This window comes from Tupaia chinensis, unplaced genomic scaffold (genome assembly GCF_000334495.1).
Source record: "Tupaia chinensis unplaced genomic scaffold, TupChi_1.0 Scaffold000423_1, whole genome shotgun sequence".
NCBI classification, from domain to species: Eukaryota; Metazoa; Chordata; class Mammalia; order Scandentia; family Tupaiidae; genus Tupaia; species Tupaia belangeri.
Window position 1 is genome coordinate 619972 of NW_006159928.1, and position 20173 is coordinate 640144.

Consider the following 20173-nt stretch of genomic DNA (forward strand, 5'->3'; position numbering starts at 1 on the left):
CCCTGACAGGGTAAATATTACTGTTGTGTGCGTCCTCTATCAGCCTATCCCTATTTAACTATTGGTTTGTTGCAAATAGTTTATGCAAAAATATGTCATGACTTTTCTGGCAACCCAATAGTTTCCAACTCTGCACAGCTAGGTTCATTGATTCTTTCTTTTTTGGAGAGGTTTTCTTTTGCTATAGGGCGCTTGCGCTTGCCAGACAGACAGAGAGAGACAGGGAGATAGAAAGCGAGAAATCACCCTCCAGTTTTTTTTTATTTTTTTTATTTTATTTCTTTAACCTCATTTCCTGAGCCAACTCAGGCTCAATAGAAAATATCCCTATATCATTTAATCCTCTATAACCTGTGAGTCTTTGGGTTTAAACACAGGTCATCCTTCTACAACCTAAATGTGAAGATTTGGGCAGAATTCCCGACCTCCCTGTTTCTACCTATGTTCATTGCTCTGAGTCATAATTCCCACTTCTTTTCTTTTCCTTTTTTTTTTTTTCCAGGGTCTCATTGTTGTAATCCTCTTGTTTTAGCCTCATGAGTTGCTGGGATTAGACATACATTCTCTTGTCTGGCCTTTAGATTGGTCTGGGAATGGAGTCCTGGCCTCCCATGTGGTCCTAGCCTGCTGAGCACAGTGTTTGCTACTTTAGCTTGGCCATAGTTTTCATTTCTTGTCCTATTTTGTTGATTTTGTTCTCAGGAGCAAGTTCCTCCTTTACTACTCCATGCTTAATGTAACTTAGGGATCAACTGAAGAATCCTCAACCTTTGAGATCATATGACATTGTATCAATGACTCACCATATTCAATGTAAGCCCCTTTGTCATCATCACTTCTCCAGTGATATTGAGGGCAGGATGGGATACTAAACACATCTGACTCTTCAATTCTGCTTCTACTGTAGGTTAGTTTATGGATTGCTTTGTTATTCCTATTATGCAACCACATCTTATTCCTGCCATGAATCACAGCTTCTTGTACTTGGCCTCCACCAAAAAATATCATTCACATGAACAGTCATGTGTGAATTTGGCTCATTGCATATTTGATTTCTAAACAACTTGGATTTCAGGAGTTGGAATTCTGGTTGTCCCTTACTCAACAGTAATGAGATGCTTAGATAGTTTCAGAGTCGGACGGCTCTATGGAAGCAGGTATCTCCCTACCTAATTGAGGTAGGTATCTAAGTTTATAGATCTCTGAATGGGTTTAATCTATGTTTTCAAGGGAAATTTGTCTAATAATTCCCAGATGACATCTGAATTTTGTTTATTTTATACTGGTTTGAGCTCAAGAAATAAGGAAAAAATTAATAGACATGTTGATTATAATTTAGTTTAAGGAAACATGTGGGAGAAGAAGTGTGATGCAAAGGACAACTCATTTATTCATTTGTGCCCTTATTTATTTATTCATTCATGTATTTATCCTAGAAGTGTTTATCAAGTGCCTTCCTTGAGCAGGCAAATTATAATATGCTTTGGATACATATTAAGAAAATGGATATGGTCCTTCTCCTCATGAATTTGCAGTCCACTGACAGAAGTAGATGATAAATGAGAAAACTAGCAAGTAAATATACTAAATCTATAATTTTTATAAATAAATAATGCTATTTTTTAATTGACTTTATGTTTTGGTGAGTTGTTATAATCAGAATGTCTCAAGATATAGAGCATTTTCCTAATCTATAAAGTTCTCTGAAGCCCTTTGCAGTCAATAATCCCCTTAATCCCAGTACTGCTAGTAAGTACTGACTAGCTATCTGCTAGAAAAGATTAGTTTTACCTGTCTCAGAATTTCATATACAGGCTGGCCCTGTAGCCTACTGCTTAAGAAACTGAATCCCGGGAACCAGCAGTTAGCGTAATGGCTATGTCGCTGGACTCCCACGTAGTAGACTGCGGTTCACATCCCAGACCTGGCGGCTTAAAACTCACACCAGGTGCGTGTGCGTGCATGCCCAAGATCCCGAGAGGAGAACGGAGGAGAAGGGATTGCGGCGTGACCATCCCCCCTGGGGGTGATTTCTCGCTTTCTGTCTCTATGTCTCTCTCTGTCTGTCTGGCAAGCACATGCGCCCTATAGCGAAAATCTCTCTCTCAAAAAAAAAGGAAACTGAATCCCATATGATTGACTATGGCTTGAGTCCTGGCCCTGGGAGCTTTAAAAACATCTCATGCACATGTTTGGGCATGTCCAAACTCCTGACAGCACTGAGAAATATAGGAGAAGAAATTGCGGCATGACCACACTCTTTGGAGGGATGCTTTCCCCCTCTCTCTGGTGAGCACCCATGCCCTCTGGTTAAAAAAAAAAAAAAAAGAAAAAAAAGAAAAAAAAATCATATACATGAAGATGTACAGTTTTTTCCTTGGTATATTTTTGTGTCTGGCTTCTTTCACTCACCATATTTTTAAAATATTTATCCATGTTTTTGGAAGTATCAGTAAATAGTTCTTTTGTGTTACTGAATAGTAGTCCATTTTAGATATATCCTGTTATTTATCTTTTCACCTGTTGATGAGCATTTCAGTTACTTCCCATCTCCAAAGTTGCCTTCAACTTTGTATGCAAGTCTTTGTGTGCCCAGTATTTTTCATTTCTCTAAGGTAAATATCTAAGAGTGGGATTGCTGAACCACATGGTAAAAGTATGCTTAACTTTATAAAAAGACAAATTAGCTTCCAGAATGGTTACACCCTTTTGCTTCCCCACTGGCCATGTATGAGCGTTCATACAGTTGTTCCACATCCTTGTCAGCACTTGACAATGCCATTCTTCTCTCTTTTAGTCATTCCGATAAGTGTGCAGGAGCTTGTTGTGCTCTAGTTTGCATTGCTATAACAACAAACAATATAAAGTATGTTTCTTGTGCTAGTGGTCTTTTGTATATGTTTTGTGAAATACATGCTTTTTTTTCACTAGTTTTAGTTAGCTGTTTGCCTAATTATTGAATTATAAGATTTCTTTGTACAATTTGGATGTAAATCATTTGTTGTGTGATGTATGCTATATATTTCCCTCATTCCCTGTTCTACATATTTGTTGTCATAATGGTGATTCTCTTAGGAGAAGAATTTATCATTTTGATGAAGTTCAATTCATCATTTCTATTTTTTAATGACATACTTTTGTTCGGCCATTTCTGAGAAATATTTTCTTAGCACAAGTTTGTAAAAATGTTTCACTTTTTCTTCAAGAAATTTCATAGCTTTTTATTTGCATTTAGATATTTGATCTATTCTGAGTAAATTTTTATATGTAGCATAAAGTAAAAGTGATTCTTTCTTACTTACATAGATATCTAGTTTACTTTTTCCCATATGGATATGTAGTTCTAGCATCATTTGTTAAAAATAACTTCTACTTTTTAAAAATTATTTATTTTATTAATTTTTTTTTATCTGACCAGAGAGAGAGAAGGAAAAGGAGAAAGCAAGCTGCCAGGTCCAGGACTCGAACCTCAGTCAGTCATGTGGGAATCCAGTGCGTCAACCACTGCGTACCTGCAGGCCCCACTTTTACCTTTTGAATTATCATCATATCTTTGTTAAAAATTAATGGGTCTTATATAAGTGGGTTTATTTTTTACCTGTTTTGTTGAATTATGAATTAACTTGTGTAGCTTTATGCTATAATCATACCATGTTGATCACTGTAATCTTATAGGGAGTCTTAAAAGGAGAAAGTTTAAGTCCTTCAACTTTGTTCTTTAAAAAAAAAAAAAATTGGCTATTGGGGCCTGCAGTTGGTGTAATGGCTATGTCGCTGAACTCTCATATAGTCAACCGCAGTTCGAGTCCCGGATCTGGTGGCTTAAACTCGCACTGGGCGCGTGTGCGTGCGTGCCCAAGATCCTGAGAAGAGAATGGAGGAGAAGGGATTACAGTGTGGCTTTTAGATCCTTTATATTTCTATATCAATTTTAAAATCCGCTTGTCAATTTCTACCTTAAAAAAAGAAAACTGCTGGGGATTGCATTTAACTTATAGATAAATTTAGTGAGAATTGATTTAAATAATATTGTATTCTCAAAGTTGTGAACATAAGTAACCTCTCCTCTTTCACTTCTTTTAGCCATGTTTGTAATTTTTAATGTTACACATCTTGCGTGCCTGTTATTTTGTCTTTAAGTTATAAAAATTGGTGATTTAAAGAAATAATTTTCCACATCTTTGTTGATATTAGGTTCTTTTGTGTTTATCAGAAGCCAAATAGCTTCAAGTTTTCAGTATCATGGAACATTTATATAGCATATATAAATCTGGCTGATATGTGGCCATCTAATAAGCATAGCATTGGTAAAATGCAGAAATTAAACATGCTTTCACTATTGACAATATGTACATAGAATAAAATCGATCTGTTTCATGCTATTTCATTTCTTTGTTTGAGCTTTTATTTTTAAGAAGTTTTCACCTTAGGGTGCACGTGTTTGCCAGAGAAAAAGAGGTAGAGACAGTGAGAAAGGAAAAATCATCCCCAAAGTGGATTTCCATGCTGTAATACTTTCTCCATTCTCATCCCAGGATCTTGGGCAAGCACATACATATGCCTGGTGTGATTTTTTCAAGCCACCAGGTCTAGGACTTGAACCACAGTCAGCCATGTAGGAGTCTAGTGACTTAACTGCTATGCCATCTGCTGGCCCTCTTAAGCTGGTTATTTTGAAATTTCTTCTATAAATATTTTGACTGAGTAATCCCTCCTACTAGCTAAGACTTTCTGAACACATATTCTTACATATGTACCTTGAGAAACTTAATTACACACAATTCTTTACTGATATATACAAATAACATACATTCTGACATTTTAAAAAGGTCAAGGTAAAGAGTAAAGTATGTTTTTAAAATGTATTACTAGCAATGATGGATTAATGGTATTTCTTAAAGCATAAAACTCATGTAGAACAAGTTAACAACAGTGGCTGTAAATCCATTTTTTAAGTCTTCTTGATAATTTGAATTTCGTTGGCCAACTTCTTGTCAGATTAGATTAGGCTGTCCTTGTCTTCAATCTCATATTGTAAGTGATGAACAGCTTGTTCTAGGAATAGAAGTGTCAGCTCTGCCGTTCTTTTTGTAGTTTGCCTGTGCACGCGTTAGTAGCAATATTCTCAATTTGTGATTTATTTGCTGGAATTCTTTCCAATTACATGTACAGTTAGGTTTAGCTAAATCTAGGTAGTTTAATCTATAAATGCAATGATTGAACTTGCTTTAACTGCAAAATGCTCAAAACTAACAAGGGAATGAAAGACCCTGCTGCAGAGTTCTTTCCTACTCTTTCATAGGGTAAAGCTGTCTGATGAACCTCACAAGTGATGACACCATTCAAGTATATGTTAAATACCGTCAAACCTTAGCTTTCTTCTTAAATTTTTCCACTAAAAGTAAATGTAAGTAGAAATTGTACATTTTTTCCTATGCCTTGATGGGTTATCTTGGTATCCTCTGATGTGTAAGTCTCCCTTTCCCTTTGGGAGACCAATGATTTAGGTCCTATTGCTACCAAATTCACATCATTCTATTTGACTCTTCCTTTTAAAACAGTTCATTTATTTATTTATTCCATGAGAGAGAGAGAGAGAGAGAGAGAGAGAGAAAGAGAAAGAGAAAGAGAAAGAGAAAGAGAAAGAGAAAGAGAAAGAGAAAGAGAAAGAGAGAAGATGCAACAGGGTCTTCATATCATGATCCACACCTAGTCTCAGCCTGCTCAGACCATTGACATTAACATGATCAGGGAAGTCTAGGGGCGTGAACCCTGGGACTTTCCCATGTGGATCCAGTTGTGTTACCACTGCACCACAACCTGGAATACGTTTGATTCTTCTGACAGTTAACATGTTTTATGCAGAAATATAGTAAGAACAGGTCAAATCAAACAGCTTCCTTAATTCTACAGCTTTCTGTTGAAGCTGGCTGACTCATAATATGTCCCATTGGTCATAAAAGTAAGGATAAATGTGGATGCTCTTTGCCGTTTTACAAGTTTCAGAATAGCAATGTAAAACATGTGTTTCTGAGGGCATATATAAGTCCAATACCATCTCATTCCACACAATATTACTGGAAAGTTTGAATAAAGCAAAAACTTCTTTAAATGTGTCCAAAATTTTTCTAAGTATTTCTAAGCTTCATTTGTTAATTATATATACTTTCTTTTTTATTTTAACTTATTTTATACATTTGGTCACTATTCATCACTTAGCTTGTAAATTGAATTTACTCGACAGGAATACACTTCACACCAGTCCAATTGAGGATATTATACACATTATCATCAACAGATAACAATCCATTTCTGTGTCTCATAAATGTCTTGGTTTTCTATTTCCCTAATTTCCCTCCTTGCACTCATCCCCTTCTTTCACCCTCCTCCCCCATTATTTCCAGTGTCCATAACCATTTTTAATGTTTGTATGTCTTCTAATCTTTCAGTTTCCACCATGGAGTATGGACAGCTGATATATATGTTAAATGGAGACATACAATGTCTCACTTTCATAGCCTGACTTTCTTCGCTCAGTAGTAAATCTTCCATGTTCATTCACTTTCTATCAAATGCGAGGGTCTTGTTGGTTTTTGTAGTTGAGTAGTGTTCCATAGAATATATGTGCCACACTTTTTCAATCCATTGATCTGTTAATGGACATTTGGGTTGGTTCCATGTTTTTAGCAATCATGAATAATGCCACAACAAACAGAGATGTGCAAGCACTTTTATGACTGAGTATTCTCATATGCTTTTTGGCTGTTTGTATGTCTTCCTTAGGAAGATTTTTGTGCAGCTTATTTTCCCATCTTTTAATTGGGTTAATCACTTTTTTTTTTTTTCCAAATAAGCCACTTGAGTTCCCTGTATAGTCTGGTTATCAGTACCTTGTCTGAGGCATAATTTACAAAAATAATTCTTCCATTCTGAGGGTTGTTGATTCACTTTTGTTACTGTGTCCTTTGCTGTGCAGAAACTTCTTAGTTTGATATAGTCCATCTGTTTTTGTTTTTGTGTTGAGAGGTTTTTGCTATAGGGCGCGTGCGCTTGCCAGACAGACAGAGACAGAGGGACAGAAAGCGAGAAATCACCCCCCAGGGGGGATGGCCACGCCGCAATCCCTTCTCCTCCATTCTCCTCTCGGGATCATGGGCACGCACGCTCATGCGCCCGGCGTGAATTTAAGCCACTGGGTTCGGGACTCAAACCACGGTCGACTACGTGAGAGTCCAGCGACATAGCCATTACGTTAACTGCTGGTCCCATAGTCCCATCTGATTTTTTAAGGGATTATTGCCTGTGCTTTGGGAATCTTATTTAAGAAGTCTTTACCTACCCCAATATCTTCCAGAGTTCCCTCCAGTGCTTTCTACCAGTAGTTTCATAGTTTGAGGCCTTAGGTTCAGATCTCTGATCCATTTTGAGTTGATTTTTGTTAATAGTGAAAGATGGGGTTTCAGTTTCATCTTTTTGCACATGGATACCAGTTTTTCCAGCACCATTTACTAAAGATGTTTTCCTTTCCTGGTGGATTGACTGATATCCTTTGTCAAAAATCAGTTGGCTGTAAGCATTGGGGTTTATTTCTGGGGTCTCTATTCTATTCCATTGGTCCACCTGTCTGTTTTTGTGCCAAAGCCATGCTGTTTTGATGATCACAGCTTTATAGTATATCTTGGGGTCAGGGAATGATATGCCACCTACTCTACTTTATTTATTTATTTTTTTTGCACAGTATTGCTTTGGCAATATGAGGTCTTTTATGACTCCAGACAAATTCTATGATTGTCTTTTCTAGATCTGTGAAGAATATCTCTGGTATTTTGATTGGAATTGTGTTAAATATGTAGATTAATTTGAGTAGAATTGATATTTTGATTATATTAATTCTTCCAGTCCAGGAACATGGGAGGTCCTTCCACTTTTTATGTCCTTTTCAATATCTTTTTTAAGATTTTCATAGTTTTCTTTTAAAGGTCTTTGACTTCCTTTGTTAGGTTTACCCCTACATATCTTATGCATTTTGTGGCCATGATAAAAGGGATTTCTTTCTTCAGTTCTACTTCGTTCAACTTGTTCATATGTAGAAATGCTATAGATTTTTGGATGTTGATTTTATATCCTGCCACTTTACTGTATTCATTTATTACTTTGAGAAGTTTTTTCATGGGAAACTGTGGGTTTTCTAAGTATACCATCATGTCATCTGAGAATAAAGATATTTTCAACTCTTCTTTGCCTAATTGAATGTCTTTTATATTGTTCTCTTTTCTGATTCCATTAGCTAAGACTTCCAGTACTATATTAAAAAGGAGTGGAAAACCGGGCAGCCTTGTCTAGCACCAGTTTTTAGTGGAAAATTTTTGGCTTTCCCCATTCAGTATAATGTTAGGTATAGACTTTTCATATATGACTTTTATTGTGTTGAGAAATGACCCCTCTATACCAATCTAGCTGAGAGTCGTAATCATGAAAGGACGTTATATTTTATCAAATGCTTTCTTTGCATCAGTTGAAATAATTATCTGGTTTTTATCTTTCTTTCTGTTAATATGGGTGTATCATATTTATGGTCTTGCATATGTTGAAACACCCATGTATCCCTGGAATAAAGCCTTCCTGGTCGTGATGAATAATCTTTGTCATATGTTGTTGGATATGATTTGAAAGTATCTTGTTGAGAATTTTTGCATCTATATTCATCAGCGATATTGGTCTGTAGTTTTCTTTTTTTGTTATGTCTTTATCTGTTTTAGGAGTGAGGATGATGGAGTCTTCATAGAATAAATTTGGAAGGTTTACTTCTTTTTGAATCTTTAGAAATAATTTGAGTAGGATAGGAGTTAATTCTTCCTTAAAGGTTTTGTAGAATTCAGAAGTGAAGCCATCTGGACCTGGGCTTTTCTTTGTTGGGAGGTTATTTATTACTGATTCAATCTCATGGCTTGTTATGAGTGTATTCAGGTTTTCTATGTCCTCTTGATTCGATCTTGGTAGATTATATGCATCCAGGAATTTGTCCATCTCCTCCATGTTCTCTTGTTTGTTGGCATATAGTCAGTGGCTCATGGTATCCTCTAATGATATTTTGTATTTCTGTTATGTCTGTTGTAATGTTGCCTGTTACATCACGTATTTGATTTATCTGGTTTCTTTCTTTCTTCTATTTTATCAGTCTAGCCAATGATGTGTCAATCTTGTTAATCTTTTCAAAGAACCAGCTTTTGCTTTCATTTATTTTCTGCATGGTTCATTTATTTTCTATTTCATTTATTTCTGCTCAAACCTTTATTATTTCTTTTCACCTGGAATTTTTCTCATTGTTCTTGTTTATCCAATTCCCTGAGGCATGATATTAGGTTATCTATTTGCCACCTTTCTATCTTTTTCTTATGTGAACTAAGTGCTATTAATTTCCCTCTTACAATTGCTTTTGCTATGTCTTATAGATTATGGAAACTCGTGTACTCGTTATTATTTGTTTCCATACATTTTTTGATTTCAGACAATTTCTTCTGTAGTTAAGAAGTCATTCAGAAGTAGATCGCTCAGTTTCTATGTATTTGTTCATTTTCGAAGGTGTTTCTTGAAATTAATATTGAGTTTAATTCCATCATGGTCAGAGAAGATGCTGGATACAGTTTCTATGACTTTGAATCTGTAAAGGCATGATTTATGTTCTATCATATGATCAATCTTTGAAAAGGTTCCACCTGGGGTAAAAAAATATTTATTTTGTGGTCTTAGGGTGGAAAATTCTATAGATATCTATCAAGCCCACTCAATTTATAGTATCATTTAGGTCCTGTACCTCTCTATTTATTTTTGGTCTAGAAGATCTGTCTAGAAAAGATAATGGGGTGTTGAGATCCCCAACAATTGTAGTGTTGATCCCTATCTTTCCTTTTAGCTCCAGCAGTCTTTCCTTTACGTATTTAGGTGCTCCTGTGATGGGTGCATAGATATTAATAAGTGTTATGGTTTTTTGCTGAATTAACCCATTTACTATTATATAATACCCTTCTTTGTCTCTTCTTACAGTCTTTGTCTTGAAGCTTATTTTGTTTGAAATCAGTAATGCACCCCCAGCCCTGTTTTGATTTCCATTTGTATGGGAGATCTTTTTCCTGCCCTTCACTTGTAGTCTATATATGTCTTTATTATTATTATTATTATTATTATTATTTTTGGAGAGGTTTTTGCTATAGGGCGTGTGCACTTGCCAGAAAGACAGAGACAGAGAGACAGAAAATGAGAAATCACCCCCCAGGGGAATGGACATGCTGCAGTCCCTTCTCCTCCATTCTCCTCTTGGGATCTTGGGCATGCACACACACACACGCCCGGCATGAGTTTAAGCCACTGGATCCCAGACTCAAACTGCGATCGACTACATGGGAGTCCAGTGACATAGACATTACGCTAACTGCTGGTCCCTATGTATGTCTTTATTCATAAGGTGCATTTCTTGTAGGCAACAGATAGAGGGTTTCTGTTTTTTTTTTTTTTTTAATTTTTTTTTTTTATATCCTTTTGGCCAGTATGTGTCTCTTAATTGGAGAATTCAATCCATTAACATCCAATATTATTGTCAGTATTTCCAGACCTGTTCCTGTCATTAAGTGAGCCATTTTCTTGGTTGTTTTCTCAATCTTCTTGATTCTTTTTTCCTGGTCAGAGGTTTTGTCTCCTACATTTGAGATTCTCTCTTTGCATGATCTAACCTACTTTTAATACTTTCGAGGGAGGTTTTAACTTCTCGTATCACATTCTTCATCCCTAACAGTTCCATTTGATTCTTTTTTAAGGTGCCTTATTTCTTCTTTCAAATCATGAAAGGACTTCCTTATCTCCTGGAGCTCATTGTCTCTTTTCTCTTGCATCTCAGTTAGTTTGGTTACTACAGATATTCTGAAGTGCTTATCCAACATGTCCACAACGTCCCTTGTGTTCTCTGTGGGTGATGTGGGATTGATGTTTTCATTTGGGGGAGAGACATTTTGTTGGTTGCTCATGTTTCTTGTGCCTTTACAATTGTTCCTAGTCATCTGGTGGTTGATACGTTCCTTCAGACTTATTCAAGGTATCTTTGTATGTTTAAAGGTGTACAGGAGTAGAAAATTGGCGGTCTCTCTTCTGGTCTGCCTCCCTGTTGCTCAGCAGTACCCTGCATATTGTCATAGGTCCTGGGTGACCAAAAGTCCTCCCTGTTTCTAAAGAGTGGTGAACCTCCAGTTGAGCTAATGAGCTTCATCTCAGGAGCAAATAAAACACAGAAGTCCTTAGAGCCCAAAGGCGAGTGGAGGGGGCAATTGGCCATGGGTCCCAGCCGTTAGGGCCTACTGCCACAGGCAGCCTGGTGTCTGGCAATGCCGCTTGAACCTGTCTCCAGGTGGGGTGGGGAGGGGCACAAGTTCTTCTTAAAGTCCTAAGACACAAACCTAAGGTCCAAAGGCAAGTGGGTGGGGGGGTGGGGAGGGAGATGAGCCATGGGTCCCTGCCATTAGGGCCTGTAGGCACAGGCAGCTTGGTGTCTGGCAATGCAGCTTGAAATGGTTTCTGGATAAGGTGGGCAAGGGTGCCCCCATTTCTTTATTAGAATTAAACACAAAAGCCTCCTAACAATGCCTAGAGTCGAGCTTAGCTCAGTATGATAATATCCTGGTGGGAAACAGCTAGCTTCATATAAAGCAAGGTCTTTGTATCTGGGGAGTTTCTGTTTACACCCTGGAGCACTGTTTTTTTTTTTTTATAATGCAGACTAATATTCTCTTAGTGTGCCAACATAGAACATGAGCATTATGAAAGATCAGGGAAGCAAGAAATGAATCTGGATCAAAACCAATCATGGAAATAGTACAGAGATGGGAAGCAACACTGAGTCACCCTACTCCCTACAAATTCCTGCCATTCTTGCTTTAACTGATTCTTTTCGATGCCAAATAATGCTGAACAATCTTCTCATTTATTTGTTGATTCTCTAGAACACGGATTGGTAACCTGTGGTCCACGGGTCAATCTGGCCACCCTCATTTGTTTACATATTTTCTATGGCCACTTTCATGTACAGCTGCAGAGGTGAGTAGTTGTAATAGGGACCATGTGGCCCCTAAAGCCTGAAATACCTTACTTTGTGGGCTTCTACACATAACGTTAGCCATCCCTACTTTAGACAGTTGTGTATTCTTTCTCTTTGGCTGAACAAAGGTTATTTTCTTGAGGATATAGAAATAAAGCTAATATTTATGGAGCATTTATTTGCTAAAGTTATTTCACCCAGTCCTGCAACAAACCTCTTACATAAGCATTAACACTTCATCTCATAGACTAGGGAACTGAGATTCAGAGAGTTTAAGTAACATAAGAGATGGAGTAGGTATAGAGTTTGAATCGAGGTCTCAAGTCTATTTTATGTATTGTGTTATTCCCATACCCCCAATTTGTCTAAGAAAGTAGATTTGGTATGCCTTTTCAAAAGCATGAAATAAAATAAAATTGTAGGAGTGTGAGAAGATAGTCAGCTTTGTAGTGGGTAGCTGGTCACCAGTGCTCGCATCTGAAAGAGCATCAAGCTGTCTCTGCAAGATTGCCTTTGAGTCTATGACAGGAAGGTAGTGTTGGGGTTTTTGTTTGTTTGTTGTGTGTGTGTGTGTGTGTGTGTGTTTGTGTGCTCACCAGAGAGAGACAAAGAGAGATAGTGAGAGGAAAGGTGATGTATCGCCCCCTAGAGAGGATGGCCCCACTACTCCATCTCCTCCATTCTCCTCCTGGGATTTTGGGCATGCACGGACATGTGCCCGTCATGAATTTCAAGCCACTGGGTCTGGAACTCAAACTGCCGTCAGTCATATGGATAGAACCTCAATCACTTCACCACTTGCTATCTTGGATAGTTTTAATTAGCCCATACATACTTATAGGCCTTCTTTTCTCTAAAGGTGAAAACTCTTATTACTGGAACCAAATTAATTTATAAGGAGTATCTTTCCATACTATATGAATAAATGTTTATTACATAAACAAATATAAACATTGAACTTTACTTTAAAAACTTCCTCATTTTCATGGCTGATTCTATGGTATAGTGTAAGGGACTGCTTAAGAGAAGTTGAATCCCATGTGTCTACTGTAGTTCAAATCTCTGGCCAGGTCAATCTGAAGTGTGCTGGGCGTGTGCTTGAGTGCTCAAGGGATCCGATGGGCTGGAGGACTGGAGGAGAGGAATCACAGTGTGACCAGACCATGCTATGGAGGATGTTCCTGTCTCTCTTTTCCTCTCTCTCTTCCTCGCATGTAGGCATGCACACACTATCATGAAAAAAGAAAAGAAAAAAACTTCCTAATTTCCAATATATGATTAAAACAACTAAATTAAATTGCTGTTTTGGTATGTTTGTTTGTTTTTATTGTCTTAGGTCATGTGTACTCACAGAAAAAAGAGAAGGAGAAACAAAAGCACCCCCCCACACATACACACTAACACACACGCACCAGTGGGTTTAGTCACATTACAATCTCCTTCCTCCATCTCTCCATCCCATCAAGATTTGGGGCATAAGCATATTCCTGCCTAGCATATTTTTGAAGCCAGCAGGACTAGGATTTGAACTGAGGTCAACTATATGAGACTCAGCTGCCTACGCAGGGCCTAACTTCTGTACTACAGGGATGGCCCTGTTTTTTGTTTGTTTGTTTGTTTCTTTTTATTTTAATACCTGCAGATAATATCAAAGCAACTGGAGCAGTTGGACTCTATATCTTAAAAAGTTTTCCCATAGATTGATCTCTAAAGGCGTATTTCCTTTAAAAACTGGTCTTGGAAAATTCACTGAAAAAATACATAGTACTTCAAATTACGGGGGTAAAAGTATCAGTGATGAGGATTAGATCTTTATGTGGAGTTTGTCCTCACAAATTGGTTTCTAAACTTCCTGCCAAGAACCTAATTAAATAACTGATTATATATATATATGTGTGTGTGTGTGTGTGTGTGTGTGTGTGTAGAAAAGTAATGCTAAATAATGCTAGCCCTGTTGTAACCTATTTATTTATTTATTTATTTTTTTGGAGAGATTTTCACTGTAGGGTGCGTGCGCTCGCCAGACAGACAGAGAGAGACATAGAAACAGAAAGCGAGAAATCACCCCCCGGGGGGGATGGTCACGCCGCAATCCCTTCTCCTCCATTCTCCTCTCGGAATCTTGGGCACACACGCACACGCGTCCGGCGTGAGTCTTAAGCCACCGGGTCCGGGACGTGAACCGCTAACCTATTTATTTGTTGCAAACTGATATGATGCAAATTTGATTTGGAATGAATGAAATGTCCATATTGCTGTCAATCTTCTTTCTTTTTTTAAAATTCATGGTAGAACACTTGCATGTGCTTGGGAGAAAGAGCGAGAGAAGCACACTCCACAGAGCTTGGTTGCTCCACAATCTCTTCTACACCCCGTAGTTCACTAAGATCCTGGGCAAACACACATGTGTCTCACACAGTTTCAGGCTGACTCAGCTGGGGACTGGAACTAAGGTTGGCATATGGCTTCCAGCTCCACAGTCTGGTACACTATCCTGTGCCACAAAAGCTAGACTGATTCCTTATTTTTACTAATATTTTTCTCAATTTGTTCTTATGTCAACTTCCTCTCACTCTAAAGTTTTCCTCAGCAGTAATAAGAGATGTTTGAGTGTTTATAACCTTACCATTACTTGCATATTCCTGTGTTGCTTGTCTATGCCTCCTTCCCTGCAATCTATCACACCAACCATGCCCCCATCCCATTGAATCGTTCCTTAGGAAGTAGCCGTATTGATATAGGGGCTGTAGTGTGTGTGAAAACCAAGACAAAAGCTTGTTATCTAGAAATGCTAAGGTCAGGTGGCAGTCAGAGTGGCAAGGTGGACACACTAAATATGGAAGTCCTAAGGATGGAGAGTTATTCCCTGTATAGACTCACCAAAAAGATGTTTGAAAGATATATATTCTCTTTGATGTACTAATATGAGGGGACTTCAAAATGTTTGTGAAAAAATGGAATTAGGAATATGAGTTTACTTTGGTTCAAAAAGTTTTGTGAAATCCACACGTATGTTTTTCACAGTATATAATTTTCCATAAACTTTTTGAAGACTGTCTCCTTGTACCTAAAAGAACAAAACAGAAAGAATAAAGAAACAAAATAATGAAAACCCAACATTAAGGGGACATTTTGATCATTGATCTTTATCAGCACAGTAACATTTTATATGTCCTCTATGATGGTCATTATGTTCATGATCAGTAGTCAGTGAAACTGAATAGTAAAACATTTATGAAATTATGTAAGTAAAAATAGCAGAGCTCAAAATAGTGTTCTTGGATCACAAGAATTCTACTAACCTACTTTGGTTAATTTAGGCAGAAAATCAGAGAGGGAGAATTAGAAAGACAGAAAAGAGAAGGAATGTTTGAGTAACTAGGTCTAAAAAGAAACAGAGGCAGTTCCAGAGATCTGAGAATCAAACCAGTATCATAAAACTCACAGTGCTGGGAACAAAGCAAGCAATAAACATTTTGACAAAGAGGTCATGAAGGAAAGAATGAATATTTTCTATATTTACAAAGCTTGAGATGTATACCTATATAATTTCTCGATAATATTATTATCCTTTTGTCTTTTTGTCATTCTTTAGTTTTTGCTAGAGGGTGTTGTATGCTCACTAGAGAAAGACAGAGAGAGGGGAAATGAGAAAGCACTCCCGATGGGAAATGGTCACATTACAAGGAAAAGTTCACTGTAACCACCTTAACCACCACAGCACTGACTGGCCCACCGTTGGTCTTTTAATATTACTTAAGGTGAGATGGGTTCATTCTCACCATCATTTTATTAGGGGAGGAGAATTGATGGAAATATATTTGCAATTACATACATAAACATGTTACCTCAGACAAATGGTTTAAATCATATCTTTGTAAATCTGGAACTTGGGAAATGACTTTTGAATCCTTTCAGATTCTGTGATTATAATCTTTCAATGAAAAAAAGAAATCTCACTTAAGAATAGAAAGTATGACAGTTATTTAAAAAGTGAGAAACCTGGGACCAGCAGATGGTGTAGTGGCTACATTGCTGGCCTCCCACATAGCTGACTACAGTTTGAATCCTGGAGCTAGTGGTTTGGAAATCATGCCGGGCATGTGTGCATATAGGCCCAAGATCCCTGGAGAAGAATGGAGGAGAAGGGATAGTAGTGTGGCCATCCTCCCTGGGGCTGATTTCTCACTTTCCCTCTTATGTGTCTGTCTGTCTCTCTCTCTCTGACATGCACCCTAATGCAAATGCCTCTCAAAATAAACAGTAAACAAACAAGCAAATAAATAAATAAAATAAAAAGCAAGAAACCATTATTTTTCAGAAAATAAGTCATTTGCTGTATTGAGCCCTAAAAGCACATAGTTATTGTCAAGCCTGATCAAATTTATAAAGTTCAAATTTTGGTTTTGGACATTACATAACAGAAAACTTTTGTAATTTTATGAGAAGTGTAAGAAATGGAATTAAAATAAACATGAACAATTTGCAAATAAAACTATATACATGAAGAATAGAATGTTTTAGAGGTAATATTGCTAGCCTTCGAATATAAATTATAGTTTCTCTTATAAAATTTAAGCCTGGTTGGTACCATTACTGGTTATTAGGACAAAGTATAGAACTAAAAATATTTATTGGTTTTGGAAGGTCATTGTCTGTTAATGTTTATTTTTACATATAATTGTATAGAAGATTTTTTTTATTATCTTGGTAGTGCCCGTGAATGTCAAAAATCTGCAGATATTTTATAAGCAGATAATGATAAAATATGAGGGTGGCAGACACCTTTGGAAGACCTGTCCAGTTAACACCACTCCCTAATTTCATCTTTGAGAGGGTCATCGATGACTTATACTTCAGAGAAGTCTCTCACACACATTCTTGCTAAGAAGAGTCTTCTGTTATACAAGTTTGTAAGCAGGTGTCTGTATTTCTAGTGGGTGTAGGGATGCCTGGTAGATTGTTAGGGCTTGGGGTAATGAGAGAACAGATCTAATTTAATTCAAATTATTTAAAATCTCAGAATAGTAGAAAGCTTGAGAGAACAAATGAACTTGTCTAATCTCTTTGCTGGTTTTGATTCCATATATTTTTTGAACTTCTCATTTAGTCTCTTTCATTTCTCAGAATTTGCATTAGTCAGACTTTTACAGAGAAACAGATCAATTGGATAAGTATAGAGTGAGATATGCTCACAGGATTATGGAGGTCAGACAGTCACACGATCTGCCCTCTGCAAACTGGAGACTAAGAAAAGCTGGATTCTGAAGTCCTGAAAACCAGGAGCATCGTGGTATAAGTCCCAGTTCAAAGGCAACACTATGGAGACACCCTTCATAAGTGAGACACGTTGTGAACTATGAGAACACAACTTTCTGGTTCAGCTTTTATTTTTCCTGGATTTAGTATTTTTCTCTTGTTTCCAATTATTTACTTTGAAAGTATTCTGCTTTAAGTGTCATCACCTCATTCAAACTAATAAAAGGACAGGTATTTTTAAAAATTTCATTTGTAATTATTATTTGCTGTAGGGCACAGGCATTCACTAGAGAGAGAAAGAAAAAGTGAGAAAGCAAGCTGCCAGGTCCAGGATCCAAACAACAATTGGCCATGTGGGAATGCAGCTCTTTAACCACCACTCCACTTGCTAGCCCAAGAAAGAGCAGGTATTTTATCAATGAATTATTCTTAGACCCATCGATCTTGGAATTCTTTGTCCTCCCCCTCAAATATGATTGGTTGCTCTCTAAGACAGCTACCAGACTGGGGATAATTTCTTTATCACCTCAAGTGTTCTAGTTGCCTCTTCCCTTCTATTTCCTGTTTCTTTGTTTTCACATCTTCCTTTTACTTGGTTTATTCTCTGAGTATCAAACAATCTTATCAGCCAAAATAAAATTGATTCGAGTCTGATATGTTTTAAATGTTTGATATATTGCAAGTTGAGTGTGTCAAGTTCATTGCAACAATTAAAATCAGTCTTTTGGATGATTGCTACACCTACCATGCTTGGATTTGATTAAAGTGAGCAACTCACACTGCATAGATTCTGGTTCTCATGCTTTGATTGTGGGTTCTAGGTTAATGGTAGAAACTTTCCTTTCTATATCCAATCTTAACTTCTCATTTAAACTTGTAAATTTCCTTATCCTTTTTCCGTGATACTAGCTACTACCTTGCATACAATACTGAGGTTACCAGAATTTTCATCCTTGTCTTTTAATTTCTCTGTAGGAGTATAAAAATAAACCTATGCTAGTCAAAAAGCCCAAGATTCTTGGCATTTACATGATTTTTCTTCTTCTTCTTTTTTTTTTTTTTTGAGATGTTTTTGCTATAGGATGCATGTGCTCACCAGAAAGAGAGAGAGAGACAGAAAGCAAGAAATAACTCCCCAGGGGGATGGCCACACCACAATCCCTTCTTCTCCATTCTCTTGGAATCTTGGGCACACACACACATGCAGCCAGCATGAGTTTAAACCACTGGGTCTGGGACTTGAACCATGGTCAACTACATGGAAGTCCAGTGACATAGCCATTACGCCAACTGCTGGTCCTGACAGTTACTTTTTATATCACACCTATTAGAGTGGAGACAATATGAACAGGGATTTTGTTTTGCTCCCTAGTGTATCTTAGTCACCTTGGACAACGCCTGACAAAAAGTAGGCTCTGAAATAAATATGTGGATAAATGAATACGACATCTTTTTTAATACTGACAATAGTCTTTTATATGATGTTATTAAGAAGTTTAGGTAGTTTGCTTTTGTGTTCATAAGGAATAGTAACAATTGAGAGATTGAAATGTAAGTCTGCATGATGCCAAGTTTATGCTTATGAGAATACTAAGTTGGACTTAATCGAAAACTCTATCCTGTGTAAAACAGTGCAGTTCACATGGTAATCATAAAGCACAGAAAAATGTTGAATATGTTCAAAAATATGAAAAAAAATAAACAAAGGAAGGGTCTTTTACATAAGTTTGGGTACTTTTGTTCATTAGTTCTTATCAAGATTCTTTTACCATGTCTCAGCACAGAGTTTAAACCTTATTATTTTATTTTCTCTTAGCACAATCTACCCCATTGTCTTCTTGTGAGGCTTAGGAGGGTTGCCAAAGGGTGTGGTTATCAGTGGTTAGATTTTTAGAAATCACTCATGCTGTTTACTTCACCTTTCATTGTAATTAAACAATGATCTACTTTAGACATTATTATTTGACAAGCACAAGATAAAATACTGTATCCGCATCTGAAAGCGTGCAGAAGTCAACAACCCATTAGTTTCAGAAATGCCTTGATATACTTGCATCAGCATCTCAGTATAGCTGACGTTCAAAGGTACACATAATCCATTCTTCCTCATATTTAATGGGATGAGCAGATCTTGTTACCTGTTCTCCTAAAAGAAATCATAATTAAAAATCCATTCCTAGTTTAGTTTTGTTATTTTAATTACACACAGGAGTTTAATTTATGAAGGAAGTCCAACGATAACCCATAAAGAACAATGGACTTGGTAAAGCTGATCTGTATCTGAGTCATGGCTTGTTTGATTCAATAACTGAGAACTTAATTAAAGTCAGGCAAGTTCTCTGAACCTCAGCTGATCCATATATAAAATGTTGATCAAAATCCATGCAATAACTTAAGTTTCTTGGGCAGTTATGAGCATTAGATGAGATAATGTATATATAACAACTGTGTGTTTATAAAATATAAACCAAATGTCTTTTATTATTAATAGTATCATATGAATTCACTATTAGATTCATGATAACTTTCTTGTTAAGTTGTTCCCAAGCCTAATAAAAGGTACAGTTTTACATGTTCACCATAATCAACAATAATCAATCCCCTTTTTCTTTGTCATTTTTTCTTTCCAGCCTCTTTCTAGAAACAGATTTGAGGTGTATGGCAACCACACTATTTATTTTGATTAATACAACAGAAATGGAAAGAATTTTGAATAATGAAAAGGAATATTGAATAAGTACTCAGAGTTAATATGGGTAACACTATGGCTCCTGAGAACACACTTTGAATGTTAGAACTTGACGTGAATAGTATGACTCCTCTTGACAACAA